At 44.1% G+C, this 14,462-nt stretch overlaps 1 protein-coding gene across 5 annotated transcripts in view; it reads left to right on the top strand.

Moving 5' to 3' along the window:
* The window catches only part of LOC126336352 (RING-box protein 2), a 716,604-nt gene that overhangs the window by 578,979 nt on the left and 123,163 nt on the right, over positions 1–14,462 (top strand). For 2 of the 5 annotated variants that reach the window (XR_007564954.1, XR_007564951.1), the window contains exon 2: positions 13,966–14,093. The exons of the other annotated variants lie outside the window; for them this stretch is intronic. The gene's annotated coding sequence lies outside the window, so the exon portion shown is untranslated. The remainder of the gene's footprint in view (positions 1–13,965; positions 14,094–14,462) is intronic. 5 annotated transcript variants of the gene reach the window in all.

Below are 14,462 nucleotides of genomic sequence, written 5' to 3'. Positions count from 1 at the left end.
TGCTTGGAATGACATAGAGTTTTATTAGAACAAAAAAAAAAGTTCGCAAAATGTCCGACAGATGCGCGTCGTTTGGTGATGATCGTGTGCTTAGCCGCCACTTTCGTCATTCTTGGTTTCCCAAGTCCCTAGACCTCAGTCTGTGCGATTATTGGCTTTGGGGTTACCTGAAGTCGCAAGTGTATCGTGATCGACCGACATCTCTAGGGATGCTGAAAGACATCCGACGCCAATGCTTCACCATAACGCCGGACATGCTTTACAGTGCTGTTCGCAACATTATTCCTGGACTACAGCTATTATTAAGGAATGATGGTGGACATATTGAGCATTTCCTGTAAAGAACATCATCTTTGCTTTGTCTTACTTTGTTATCCTAATTATTGCTATTCTGATCAGATGAAGCGCCATCTGTGACATTTTTTGAACTTTTGTAATTTTTTGGTTCTAATAAAAACCCCATGTCATTCCAATCATGTGTGGCAATTTGTACCTCTCTATCTACATTATTCCGTGATTTATTCAGTTTTCCAATTTATACTGCTTTTTTGATTACCCGGTATAAACAGCCGGATGTCCTTGATTCAGCAACAAACTACTGCTTAATGATAACGAAATACTTTTGAATATGCATACAATTGCAGCTTACTCCACGAAAATGAGAGAGTATAAACGCGAATTTCGTGCATGAAAAAATATATTTCTTTTGTTGTTTGTTCTTATTATGACAGACACTTTCCTTTACATCTAACAACGTTTTAGAGAGCACAGTCTTACACTTCACAACACTTCCCAAGACACAAATATTTTTGTAAATGTAAATACTTCTGTTTCAAAAGCGAATGCGTTGAAGATTCTTGCCGTTTGTGGCTCAGGTGCAGGAACAATTGTGGAATTGGTTTCTTCTGTGTTGGGAAACAGTTTTATTGCTTGTGTTCTTTTATTATAATGTCCGTGTGGTTTTTCTTTAGCTGCAGTTATGGTAGCTTGTGTGCTACGTTCAATAATGTAGCTACTGCATTCCATAACGTTAGCTATGTTCCACATTCTCTGATATGACTAGAAGAGCGAATGACGCTTTACGTTTTTGATTAGATATATTAGCCTTTCAGCAAAAGGTCAGATCTTCTGCTGTTAACTAGCAATATTTTTCATTCTTAAAGAACGCGACAGTCTCCAGTAAATATCTGTAGATTATAAGAACATTGTAAGTAACCTCTTCTGTATGTAGTGGTTCACACCGCAAAAGGTCGTTAGGAAAAAAAAAAACCTGCAAATGTAGTGTCTTCTTCTTGTTTTTGGTGCAGTTAATTGCGCTACAAACGCTCCCGTTTGTAAAAACCATTTTTCTGACCAGTATAAACTATTACTATTCGCTTCGCTGTCACAAGATCTCGCAAAACTCAACGGTATAACTTCCTGGCCGCTTGGAGCGCTGCAATCACAGTGTGTAACAAAAAAGGAACGGAGTGTGGCGACTGTTATGTTAGGCTATGGGTGAAACCGTAGAATCACGGGGATAAATCTCATATAGGGATTCCCGGTGGCACTCCATGGAGCACAGCAAGTTAATCAGTCAACCATCTCACTTTCTTATTGGCTGATTTTTAGTCTTTCATGTTTGTTTCGTTTCAAAGTTAACAAAGACTGGTTCGGTAACAGTGTGCTGCTTGCTTCTGATTACTTCTCGTGTCTATTGCACTCTTTGGATTACGTTTTAAATGTGTTTCGTATTTTGATTGCGTTCTTCTTGCATCCGTAAGACTGGCTGGGGTAAATGATTCCAAATTGGTTTTGTTTCATATAAAGCAGAAGCTGCTTTCGTTGCATAGTGTTCTGTGGACTTAATGTTCCTCCGTTGTTGCTTGCAAATCTGACTGTGAACTGGTCGATTTAAATGCGTTGTGAGTATATTCCGTGCACTCTACGTTATTTCTGTTTGCATCCGTTTTCTGCACCTTCTCGCATTTAATGGAGAACTCAATGTTAGCAGGTTTTGACAGCTTTGGCATTCAACTTTGTGTCTAGCCATTCTGCCTGGAATGGGGTTGCATTTCGCAGTGTTTTGCAAGGTATTGATGTGGCTGCAGATGAACAGGCCCTATGATTCGTAGTGTTCGTGACGAGCATTCATCCTTACAAATGATGATATACGACAGTAGTTGGGCAAACATTTTCACACGTTGTTAACAGATAACACAAACTACATTTCACCTTAAGTCTGTGACAATTTCGGTGCCTCCATTTAATCCGTGAGTACGGATAAGGGATTGTAACAAAAATAACATTGACTGTGAGCAGTATACTTACGGTGAATTTAAATTGAGCAATTCACACACTAATTCGTACGCAGTAACAGGTAGACGAGTCCACAGAATAACATGTTACGAAATAGCTGTCATTTCCCTTGATACAAAAACAAATATGTAATCATTTTCTCCACCCAGTATTACGGATAAGAGCAAAAATTTTATATATATATTGTTGTGGTTTTCAGTCCTGAGACAGGTTTGATGCAGCTCTCCATGCTACTCTATCCTGTGCAAGCTTCTTCATCTCCCAGTACCTACTGCAACCTGCATCCTTCTGAATCTGCTTACTGTATTCATCTCTTGGTCTCCCTCTACGATTTTTATCCTCCACGGTGCCCTCCAATACTAAATTGGTGATCCCTTGATGCCTCAAAACATGTCCTACCAACCGATCCCTCCTTCTGGTCAAGTTGTGCCACAAACTTCTCCCCAATCCGATTCAGTACTTCCTCATTAGTTATGTGATCTACCCATCTAATCTTCAGCATTCTTCTGTAGCACCACATTTCGAAAGCTTCTATTCCCTTCTTGTCCAAACTATTTATCGTCCATGTTTCACTTCCATACATGGCTACACTCCATACAAATACTTTCAGAAACGACTTCCTGACACTTAAATCTATACTCGGTGTTAACAAATTTCTCTTTTTCAGAAACGCTTTCCTTGCCATTGCCAGTCTACATTTTATATCCTCTCTACTTCGACCATCATCAGTTATTTTGCTCCCCAAATAGCAAAACTCCTTTACTACTTTAAGTGTCGCATTTCCTAATCTAATACCCTCAACATCACCCGCCTTCATTCGACTACATTCCATTATCCTCGTTTTGCTTTTGTTGATGTTCATTTTATATCCTCCTTTCAAGACATTATCCATTCCGTTCAACTGCTCTTCCAAGTCCTTTGCTGTCTCTGACAGAATTACGATGTCATCGGCGAACCTCAAAGTTTTTATTTCTTCTCCATGGATTTTAATACCTACTCCAAATTTTTCTTTTGTTTCCTTTACGGCTTGCTCAATATACAGATTGAATAACATCGGGGAGAGACTACAACCCTGTCTCACTCCCTTCCCAACCACTGCTTCCCTTTCATGTCCCTCGACTCTCATAACTGCCATCTGGTTTCTGTACAAATTGTAAATAGCCTTTCGCTCCCTGTATTTTACCCCTGCCACCTTCAGAATTTGAAGGAGAGTATTCCAGTCAACATTGTCAAAAGCTTTCTCTAAGTCTACAAATGCTAGAAACGTAGGTTTATATATATATATATATATATTGCAATTTAAGTTAAACTTTCAAAACGCTGTAGAAATGACACGACTGGTCAAAATGACGTCAAATTGCAATGGAATATTGTCGGAGAGGGGGGAAAACGTATGGCAGAAGGAAAAAAATAGTGTGAAAATTAACCCATAGGTGGTGCTGTATGTGTCAAAACATGTAAATGAAAACACCCGTCATGCGCACGGCGCATTGAAGTTGTATAAACACGCCGGGTACGCGACGTTCGCCATGACTGTCTCAATGCGGGATCGCGCTTTGCTTGTAAAGCTGTACTACAAGAATGATGACTGTGCACACGTCACTCTGCAGAAGTTCCGGACAGTGCAGGGTTTGACAAAATGCGTGGCTGTGGAGAAAGTAATTCGGAAATTCGAAGAGACGGGTGCTTTTGGTGTGCAACCTTGTAGAGGGAGAAAACGAATTGATTTAACGTCAGTGGAAGCAGTGGCCGCAGCAGTGCAGGAGGAGACGAGGCCTTTGCTTTAGAATTTCTTGCTCGCATGTAAGTGGACAATGATGGGCCGTGGAAGATTTTGTGGACAGACGAAGCCCACTTCCATCTGACAGGATATGTCAGTACATAGAATTGTTGAATTTCGGCAACGGCAAATTCACACGCAAACCAACCAGTACCACTTCATCCTGAAAAGATCACTGTGTGATGCGGGTTTACGGCATCATTTATCATAGTGGCCATATTTTTTCGAAGAGGCATGTGCCACGGTCCTGTTACCTGTAGCGTCACTGGTAAGCGCTACGAGTGTCTTTTGCGCAACCATGTCATTCCAGCTCTCCCAACAGCGTGGATGTGTGGATGGGATAATTTTTATGCAAGTGGCGCACCTCCGTACGTTTAAAAATACATTTAAGCATCTGCTGAAGCGCCATTTCGGAAATGCTTGAATTATCAGCGGTCATTTCCCTACAGCCTGGCCATCCCGATCACCTAATCTTAATTCGAGTGGCCGCGCGGGATTCGCCGAGCGGTCTAAGACGCTGCAGTCATGGGCTGTGTAGCAGGTCGCGGCGGAGGTTCGAGTCCTCCCTCGGGCATGGTTGTGTGTGTTTGTCCTTAGGATAATTTAGGTTAAGTAGTGTGTAAGCTTAGGGACTGATAACCTTAACAGTTGAGTCCCATAAGATTTCACCCACATTTGGACATTTTAATTCGAGTGACGTCAAGCTGTGGGGCTGTCTGAAAGATGTTGTGTTCAGTGTTTCGATTGCAGACTTTGCTGCATTGAAGGCACGCATTGCGCAACACATTCTGAACGTGAACCCGGAAATACATCGATCAGTTGTGGAACATGATGTTCTCGATTTCAACTTGTTGCAGAAAACGGTGGAGAGCATATTGAACATGTTTTGCGCTAGTCACACTTAAATTAATAATGCAATTTGATTTTGATTGATGCTTTCTATGCGGTTTTTTCCCATCGGATGTGATGTGACTTCACCGTCGTGTATGGGCTCACGTAACTAACAGTATCAGAGCTGTACATGCATGCATACTGAGTAGTACAGTTTAACAGTTTGTTTGACGTCAGACGTAGACCTTAGGCATTGTTGTACGATTCACTTGTCATTTGTAGTGGACCACTGTTAAATTATGATGCTTGCAGAGCCATCTATTGCTACATTTTGTAACTATTTATCTTTCGTCTGGCATACATTCCCCCTTCTCCGATAGTATCCCGTTGCAATTTGGCGTCATTCTGACCAGTGGTGTTGTTCCTACAGCGGTTTGAAAGTTTAATTATTTCACTACTGTTTGCCGTAGACTGTGGTTACAGTCTCGTGAAATACAGGGAGTCTTTTTGAAACGCACGGTATCTCGTACGCAAAGGCGCGGTGCACGGTGGCAGGTGTTGAGGCTGTGACGTGCAGGGGCGAGAGCAGAGGCCATCAGGAAGTGCTGCCTGGAGGCCACCCACGCCACAGACGTAATCCGATGAATGGGCGCCGCGCGGGGACACGTAACGGGGTCGCGGGCGTGGGTGCGGTACTTAGGCCGGCGCTGCGTCACCCGGCCCGGCGCTCCCCCACTGTAATCGCAGCATCCAGCTGCCTGACAATCAATCACTGCTTCACGGAAGCTGCTGTGGCCGCACGTATGCTGTGCCAGAGTACTATAACAATGGCTCTACATCCGAAGAAATAATTTTGTGTTTGCTCAAGAGGCAACCATATTTCCACAAATGAGTCGTATACTTTTAAAAGAGAATCACGTGTCTGTCTGTCCGGCTGTTAAAAAGCCATTTTTCTCAGGAATGGGTAGAAGTATCAAGTTGAAATTCAGGTGCCTTACTGACGTCTATGGTCCCTTGACGGTGGAAAACATTGAAGATTGTCTGTCACGGCACTCAAAAGATACGGCCATTTGTGTCACATATTTTATTACTGGCAAAGTCACTCATAATACCTACAGGATACCTCTCTTTGGCCTAGGATGGTGAAATTTGGCAGAAAGGAAGGATTCACAGTACAACCAAAAGGTAAATCCGAAAACTGTAAATTTGAATTGTTTCACATGAAATTTTTTTTTTTTCATTTTTATCTGACTCTATCTGTTCGTCCGTCTAGTAAGACCCCTTTTCTTGGGAATGGGTAGAGGTATCAAGTTGAAATTTATATCACATACTAAAGCCCACAGTCCCTTGGCGGTGCAAAAATTGAAACTTCTAAGTGAGTATACGCAAACGATAAAGCCATTTGCATCACATGTTTTGATACTCGCAAACTCATTAATCACGACCTACAGGAAACTTCCCGTTGGACTACAGGGTGATAGATTGATAGTGACCGGGCCAAATATCTCACGAAATAAGCGTAAAACGAAAAAACTACAAAGAACGAAACTTGTCTAGCTTGAAGGGGGAAGCCAGATGGCGCTATGGTTGGCGCACTAGATGCCGCTGCCATAGGTCAAACGGATGTCACCTGCGTTTTTTTTTTTTTTTTTTTTTTTTTTTAATACGAACCCACATTCTTATTACATATTCGTGTAGTACGTAAAGAAATATTAATGTTTCATTTGGACCACTATTTTCGCTTTGTGATAGATGGCTCTGTAATAGTCACAAACGTGTAACCACGTGGTATCACGTAACATTCCGCCAGTGCGGACGGTATTTGCTTCGTGATACATCACCCGCGTTAAAATGGTCCGTTTACCAATTGCGGAAAAGGTCGATATCGTGTTAATGTATGGCTATTGTGATCAAAATGTCCGACGGGCGTGTGCTATGCATGCTGCTCGGTATCCTGGACGACATCATCCAAGTGTCCGGACCGTTCGCCGGATAATTAACGTTATTTAAGGAAACCGGAAGTGTTCAGCCACATGTGAAACGTCAACCACGACGTGTAACTAATGATGATGCCCAAGTAGGTGTTTCAGCTGCTGTCGCTGCTAATCCGCACATCAGTAGCACACAAATTCCGCGACAATAGGGAATCTAAAAAACTTCGGTGTTGAGAATGCTACATCAACATCGATTGCACCCGTACCATATTTCTATGCACCTGGAATTGGATGCCGACGGCTTTGAACGTCGTGTACAGTTCTGCTACTGGACACAAGAGAAATTACTGGACGGTGACATATTTTTTGCACGCGTTCTATTTAGCGACGAAGCGTCATTCACCAACATCGGTAACCTTAACCGGCCTAATATGCACTATTGGGCAACGGAAAATCCACAATGGCTGCGACAAGTGGAACATCAGCGACCTTGGCGGGTTAATGTATGGTGCGGCATTATGGAAGAAAGGATAATTTATCGATGGCAATCTAAATGGTGCAAAGTATGCTGATTTCCTACGTAATGTTCTACCAATGTTACTACAAGATGTTTCACTGTATGACAGAATGGCGATTACTTCCAACATGATGAATGTCCGGTACACAGCTCGCGTGCGGTTGAAGCGGTATTGAATAGCATATTTCATGACAGGTGGATTGGTCGTCAAAGCATCATACCATGGCACGCACGTTCGCCGGATCTGACGTCCCCGGATTTCTTTCTGTGGGGAAAGTTGACGGATATTTGCTATCGTGATCCACCAACAACGCCTGACAACATGCGTCAGCGCATTGTCAATGCATGTGCGAACATTACGGAAGGCGAACTACCTGCTGTTTGAGAGGAATGTCGTTACACGTATTGCCAAATGCGTTGAAGTTGACGGACGTCACTTTGAGCATTTATTGCATTAACGTGGTATTTACAGGTAATCACGCTGTAACAGCATGCGTTCTCAGAAATGATAAGCTCACAAAGGTACATGTACCACATTGGAACAAGTGAAATAAAATGTTCAAACGCACCTACGTTCTGTATTTTAATTTCAAAACCTACCTGTTACCAACTGTTCGTCTAAAATTGTGAGCCATATCTTTGTGACTTTTACAGCGCCATCTGTCACAAAACGAAAAAAATGGCCCAACTAAAATATTCATATTTCTTTACGTTCTACATGAATATGTAATAAAAATTGGGGTTTCCTATTTTTAAAAAAACGCAGTTGATATCCTTTTGACCTATGGCGGCGCCATCTAGCGGACCAACCATAGCGCCATCTGGTTTCCCCCTTGAAGCAAGACAAGTTCCGTTCTGTGTAGTTTTTCCGTTTTACGCTTATTTCTTGAGATATTTGGCCTGGTCACGATCCACGGACCACCCTGAATAATCACAAAATTAGGTCAGAAACACGGTTTCACAGTACAAGTAAAGGAAAATATTCGAAAATTGTTAACTGTTAATAATGCGCAGGAAAACATATTTGTTGTGTCATTTGTTATCCTGTGTCAAACTTGTAATTAAAACAATGAGCTGTCCTGTACTCAGGCTGACTGCGTCTCATCCGTTTCGGAATGTATCCATCACCACATATTCAGGAGCGATTACTGCATTTAGATATGATGTTTCAAGACAAGTCTGCGAATGTTTGTTTCATATACAAGTTGAAACTCCGTATCTACGTGCACTGACAGTTCCTGGATATCAGACGGTGGATAAATTCCCAAAAGCGTCATATGAACAAAGAAGTCGCTTCTTGCCTTAGAAGATGCAACAAGTCCACTAAAGAGACAGCTTACACTACACTCGTTCGTCCTCTGTTAGAATATTGCTGCGCGGTGTGGGATCCTTACCAGGTGGGATTGACGGAGGACATCGAGAGGGTGCAAAGAAGGGCAGCTCGTTTTGTATTATCGCGTTATAGGGGAGAGAGTGTGGCAGATATGATACACGAGTTGGGATGGAAGTCATTACAGCATAGACGTTTTTCGTCGCGGCGAGACCTTTTTACGAAATTTCAGTCACCAACTTTCTCTTCCGAATGCGAAAATATTTTGTTGAGCCCAACCTACATAGGTAGGAATGATCATCAAAATAAAATAAGAGAAATCAGAGCTCGAACAGAAAGGTTTAGGTGTTCGTTTTTCCCGCTCGCTGTTCGGGAGTGGAATAGTAGAGAGATAGTATGATTGTGGTTCGATGAACCCTCTGCCAAGCACTTAAATGTGAATTGCAGAGTAGTCATGTAGATGTAGATGTAGATGTAGATGTAGATGTTGCCTGATGTTTGACTTCCACCATTGCGAGCCAGTCGGCCTGAATGCAGAACTACTGATTATTACAAGGCCGCCACTTTCCTGCATGACTTTGTCACATTTGTGTGATTGAAATCAACACATTCTCGAAAATCTGAGAATCCCAGGGAGCGCTATCTTGCCAAGTTTAAATGTCGATAACAGGAAAAAGTGATAGAGATTCTAGATTCCCGGAATGGATGAACCCTCTAGTCACATACATTATGTGACCAAAAGTATCCGGACACCTGGTCGAAAATAATTTACTAGTTCGTGGCGCCCTCCATCGATAATGCTGGAATTCAATATGGTGTTGGCCCACCCTTAGCCTTGATGACAGCTTCCACTCTCGCGGGCACACATTCAATCAGATGCTGGAAGGTTTCTTGGGAATGGTCAGCCCACTCTTCACGGAGTGCTGCACTGAGGAGAGGTATCGATGTCGGTCGGTGATGCCCGGTTCGAAGTCGTCGTTCCAAAACGTCCCAGAGGTGTTCTATAGGATTTAGGTCAGGACTCTGTGCAGGCCAGTACATCACAGGGATGTTATTGTCGTGTAACCACTCCACCACATGCCGTGCATTATGAACAGGTGCTCGATCGTGTTGAAAGATGCAACCGCCATTCCTGAATTGTTTTTCAGAGGGAAGCAAGAACTTGCTTCAAATATCAGTGTAGACCTCTGCTGTGATAGTGCCACGCAAAACAAGGGGTGCAAGCCCCCTCCGTGAAAAACACGACCACACCATAACACCGCTGCGCTTCCGAATTTTACTATTCTTTATTTACATCTACATCTATCCTCCGCAAGTCACTTGACGGTGTGTGGCGGAGGGTACCCTCAGTACCTCTACCGGTTCTCCCTTCTATTCCAGTCTCTTATTGTTCGTGGAAAGAAAGATTGCCTCTGTGTGGGCTCTAATCTCTCTGATTTTATTCTCATGGTCTCTTCGCGAGATATACGCAGGAGGGAGCAAGATACTGCTTGACTCCTCGGTGAAGGTATGTTCTCGAAACTTTAACAAAAGCCCGTACCGAGCTACTGAGCATCTGACTTCTGAAATTTTCCCGGCGTATTTGTTCTTCTAATAATTTCCGGGTATGCAGCCGGATCCCGTCGACATTCTGCCACGATATTTCGGCCCAGAGACGTCCGGCCATCATCAGGTGAGTACACAACTACTGAAGAGCCCAGGTGCAGTCGCGGTATTTATGCCGAATCTCGCGCAAGCGAAATGTACTGGCATCCTACAGCGCATGCGCCAGGTGGCCAATTTTTATCCTGTTATTAAAATTATACAATCACAGCGGAATCGACAGCGTCATTCGATACTCAATGACTAGATGATATTTTTTTTTTTTTTTTTCACCACCGAGGGCAGCACGTACAACTCGGCTAAGCCGCGCATGTCAACACCTGGCGCATGTCAACACCTGGCGCATGTCAACACCTGGCGCATGCGCTGTAGTATGCCAGTATTGAGTATCGAATGACGCTGTCGATTCCGCTGTGATTGTATAATTTTAATAACAGGATAAAAACTGGCCACCTGGCGCATGCGCTGTAGGATGCCAGTACATTTCGCTTGCGCGAGATTCGGCATAAATACCGCGACTGCACCTGGGCTCTTCAGTAGTTGTGTACTCACCTGATGATGGCCGGACGTCTCTGGGCCGAAATATCGTGGCAGAATGTCGACGGGATCCGGCTGCATACCCGGAAATTATTAGAAGTACTGAGCACATGTCCTGCAGAGTCTTCCACTGGAGTTTGTCTATCGCGATTGCTAGATGATCCTGTAACGAAGCGCGCTGCTCTCCGTTGGATCCTGTCTATCTTTTTTATCAACCCTGTCTGGCACGGATCCCACACTGGTGAGCAATATTCAAGCAGTGGGCGAACAAGTGTACTGTAACCTTCACACGCTGGCAGATGACGTTCACCGGGCATTCGCCATACCCACACCCTGCCATCGGATCGCCACGTTCTGTTTCCGTTATTCATCACTCCGCACAACGTTTTTCCACTGTTCAATCGTCCAATATTTACGCTCCTTACACCAAGCGAGGCATCGTTTGGCATTTACCGGCATGATGTTTGGCTGAAGAGCAGCCGCTCGACCATGAAATCAAAGTTCTCTCACCTCCCGCCTAACTGTCATAGTACTTGCAGTGGATCCTGATGCAGTTCGGAATTCCTGTGTGATGTTCTGGATAGATGTCTGCCTATCAGGACCCTCTTCAAGTGCGGTGGTCTCTGTCAGTCAATAGATGAGGTCGGCATGTACAGTTTTGTGCTGTACGTGTCCCTTCACGTTTCCACTTCACTTTCACATCGGAAATAGTGGACCTAGGGATACTTACGAGTGTTGAAATTTCGTGTTTAGACGTATGATGGAAGTGACACCCAATCAGCTGACCACGGTCGAAGTCCGTGAGTTCCGCAGAGTGCCCCATTGTGCCCTCTCACGCTGTCTAATGACTGCTGAGGTCGCTGATATGGAGTACCTGGCAGTAGGTGGCAGTACAATGCACCTAATATGAAAATGTTTGTTTTTGGGGGTGTCCGGATACTTTGTAATTAAGTTTGTAAACAATTCTCAGTGCGAGAGTCGTCCTCACACCTCGTCAATTTGTCAGTTTAGTATTGCTTCATATGCGTCATTTTTTTAGGGGCATCAGTCAATGACTGCCGTTTCAAAAGTAAAGAAGCAGCAGACGTGACGCTTGGTCCTGTAAAAATAAAGCTGAGACAGCAGCACTGACGAATTTGCAGATTGTTTAATATTTTCTACCCGCAGTCCCCCTAGTCAATGTATTTTACATACGCACTACAAAGACTGATGAAAGCACGGTATATGTCTAGCATGAGTGGCAAAGCGAGAAGACACCAAATCTGATGCGCTCATTTACTGGTTTAAATGATCGTATGAGTGGCGTTCAGCAAGTAATGCAACACTTTTTCCTCGGTATTTGCGGTTGAAAAAAAATGCGGAATTTTTTTTTGAGACATTGTGAAATATTCCCGATTCAGCCCCTATAGTTTGATGAAGTTCCGATAGGCGGCGGCGCTGTACGTAGCCTTCAAAATGGCGTCGATGGCGGAGGAGTGGTCCAAGCAGAGCGCTGTCATTAAGTTTCTTTTGACGGCAAACCAAAGCATCGCAGATATACATAGGTGCTTGCATAGTGTCCTAGACACACGGAAGTTAACAAATGCACGGTGAGTCGTTGAGCGAGGCGTCTTGTCATCATCGCAACTAGGTCGCGCAAACCTGTCCCATCTCCCGCGTGCCGGCCGACCGCACACTATAGTGTTGGAATGTGCGGACAGTTTCACCTCGCTGCACACCTGGACTTCTGTGTCGTTTGTTCTAACACACTCCCTCATCAATTGGGGTACTCAAAGGTGTGTGCCCGCCGGGTTACTCGCCGCCTAACAGAAGTCCGTAAACACCAACGAAGGACAATGTATGCGGAATGCTTGCGAGTGACGAGACTGTTGCTGACATTGTTTTGTGAACATTGTCACAGGCGACGACACATAGGCTCATTACTTCGGACGGGAAGCAAAGCGGTAGTCCATGCAGCCTCACGCTAGCTCACCTGCAGACAAAAAGTTCAAATCCGCCTGTAAATCATGGCGATGGTCCTCTTGGACTTTGAAGGGGCTATTATGTTTGATGTCCTCGCTCGTGGTGCAACGATCAACTCTGAAATGTATTGTGCTTCCACCAGGAAATGGAAGAAACGGCTTCAGCGTGTTCGTCGCCACAAAATTACAAACGAACTACTACTTCTCATGACAACGCAAGGCCTTACACACATGTGCATTCTCGGTAGGAGCTCACAGAACGTCATTGGACTGTTTTTCCTCAACCACACTACAGCCCCGGTCGCGCACCTTCCGACTTCCGTCTGTCTGGCCCGATGAAGGGTGCTCTCAGAAGGAAACGGTACGTAGGTGACAGGTTCAAATGGATCCAAGCACTATGGGACTTAACATCTGAGGTCATCGGTCCCCTAGAACTACTTAAACCTAACTAACCTAAGGACATCACACACATCCATGCCCGAGGCAGGATTCGATCCTGCGACCGTAGCGGTCTCGCGGTTCCAGACTGAAGCGCCTAGAACCGCTCGGCCACACTAGCCGGCCAGTGGTTAACAACTTGACGTAGTGTATGGAAGTCAGTTATGCCGAGGAAACAAAAAGACGGTGTATTATTCGAGGTCGGTAGTAACGCAGGAGATTCCAAAGAAGCTTAATAACTATAGACGTAAACGTGTACGAACTGTTATGCATAACTTCATTGTATGGAAGGTATCGAACCGTGGATATCATACGGTACGCTTGGGAAAAAATCACAGTGAGTCGTTGAGTGAGGTGTCTGTAACCATCACAGTAAGGTCGCGCAAACCTGTCTGATCTCCCACGCGCCGGCCGGGCGCACACAGTTGTGACTCCTGCGGTGTCGGAACGTGCGGACACACTCGTTCGAGGTGATCGACGTAACACAATCAGACGCTTTACTGCACCACTGGACGTCCCTGTTGGTAGTGCTGACACACTCCTCCATCAGTAGGAGGTACACACAGGTGTGTGCCCGCAGGGCTCCACACCGCCTAACAGAATAAAATTTCTCAATAGATTTTAAACATATGATGAGATTATATATTTTTTATTTGAATAGTTATTTATACATATGCATTACCTTTGTAACCAAAACTTTCTTACTTTAATAGGCCTTTTGCTTCTTTATGTTTCAGGTGAGTTACGCGTTGTCATAGCACCTAGCCGTGATACCTGTAGCTGGCGCACTGTTTCCTGGCAACCCTGCAGTGGCAACTTATACCACCAAAACCCCAAAGAGACAATCCAAGATTCTGCTTAATAGGTCAGTAGAGGTTGCTTTCTTGTTTCAAACCGTTGCATAATGAGTTTCGTGCAGAGCTCGTAGGTTAATGGTCACACACCAATTGCATAACATGCGTGGTTTCTTTTATTAACCCATTTCTACTAGGTTTTTTTCATCTCTGTCTGTCTGTTAGGTACAAATTTTGCAATTGATTTTAAACAAATTACCCAGTGAGTTAGAGACTCGCAATTTTAAACATAGATCAGAACTGGATGACAAAGGACTATTAATTGGTCGTCTTGTTGATCTGTTCCGTGGGAAGTAGGAGAGGGGATGAAAGCGTTTGGCAACACTTGACATCTTTGTGCCTTGTAGTATTGATATGTTGTGCAGGCAGTATCGGAATGT

Source organism: Schistocerca gregaria, chromosome 2, assembly GCF_023897955.1.
Source record: "Schistocerca gregaria isolate iqSchGreg1 chromosome 2, iqSchGreg1.2, whole genome shotgun sequence".
NCBI lineage: Eukaryota > Metazoa > Arthropoda > Insecta > Orthoptera > Acrididae > Schistocerca > Schistocerca gregaria.
This window is presented reverse-complemented; position numbering and strand designations above follow the sequence as displayed.